Here is an 858-nt window from a genome sequence, read left to right as displayed (position 1 = left end):
GAGCACCGGAGACACCCCCCGACCCCGCCGGGTCCGGGTCCGGGTCCGGGTCCGGGTCCGGGTCCGGGTCCGGGTCCGGGTCCCGGTCCCGGTCCCGGTCCCGGTCCCGGTCCCGGTCCCGGTCCCGGGAATCCCCGGGACTCCCCGCCCCCGCGGGGACCCCGCTGCCGTCATCCGGCTTCCACCTTCCCGACGCTCCACCCCCTCCTGGGCGCGCTGCCAATCAGAAGCGGAATACAGCCACCTGGCGCCTCCCATTGTCTACTCTGGCTGTCAATCAAAGTGGCCGTGGCCAACCGTGAGGCGGATTTGGGGTGGCTCCCGCCCACGAGGAAGTCCACCTCCTCCGCCTCGAGGGCTTGTCAATCAACCAGCGGATGGCGACAGGTTGGGCTTGTTCCCATTAGCCAGCCGCGCTGTCAATCAGACATCTGCCCTCCCATTGGGTCTCCGCTTCCGTCCGTCACCCCGCAGACCCGCGCCCATTGGGTAAGCCGTCACTCCATCACGGGTCCTATTGCTCGGCGCAGCTGCCCATCAAGGAGGGAAACGGCGGCGGATTGGCCAGCGGTAAAGCAGCTCGCCGTCTGTTGGCCAGAGCGTCGACAATCCGGGTGGCGATTGGCCAAGAGGCCGCGGAGGGGGCGGGTTATTCAGGGCGGTGCCCGGGAGGCCCCGGAGGAGGAAGATGGCGCCGTGAGGGGGTCGGAGCCGCCGTCGCCGCTCCGGCCGGTCTGTGCGGGCCTTCGGCGGGGACGGGCGCGCTGGAACGGGGGGAGGCGGCGCGGGGGGCGGCAGCGACAGTGGTGCCGGGCCCGGAAGGGGCGTGCGGCCTTCCCGGCCCGCCCTCTCCGAGCG

At 71.8% G+C, this 858-nt stretch overlaps 1 protein-coding gene across 3 annotated transcripts in view; it reads left to right on the top strand.

The window, feature by feature from the left end:
- The first annotated feature begins 661 nt into the window (after positions 1–661).
- The window catches only part of SP2 (Sp2 transcription factor), a 13,901-nt gene continuing 13,704 nt past the window's right edge, over positions 662–858 (top strand). For all 3 annotated transcript variants that reach the window (XM_014959019.1, XM_014959016.1, XM_014959018.1), the window contains exon 1: positions 662–732. The gene's annotated coding sequence lies outside the window, so the exon portion shown is untranslated. The remainder of the gene's footprint in view (positions 733–858) is intronic.

This window comes from Calidris pugnax, unplaced genomic scaffold (assembly GCF_001431845.1).
Source record: "Calidris pugnax isolate Ruff unplaced genomic scaffold, ASM143184v1 scaffold335, whole genome shotgun sequence".
In the NCBI taxonomy this organism is placed as follows: domain Eukaryota; kingdom Metazoa; phylum Chordata; class Aves; order Charadriiformes; family Scolopacidae; genus Calidris; species Calidris pugnax.
Note: the sequence above shows the minus strand (reverse complement) of the source record. Positions and strands in the feature narration are given on the sequence as shown.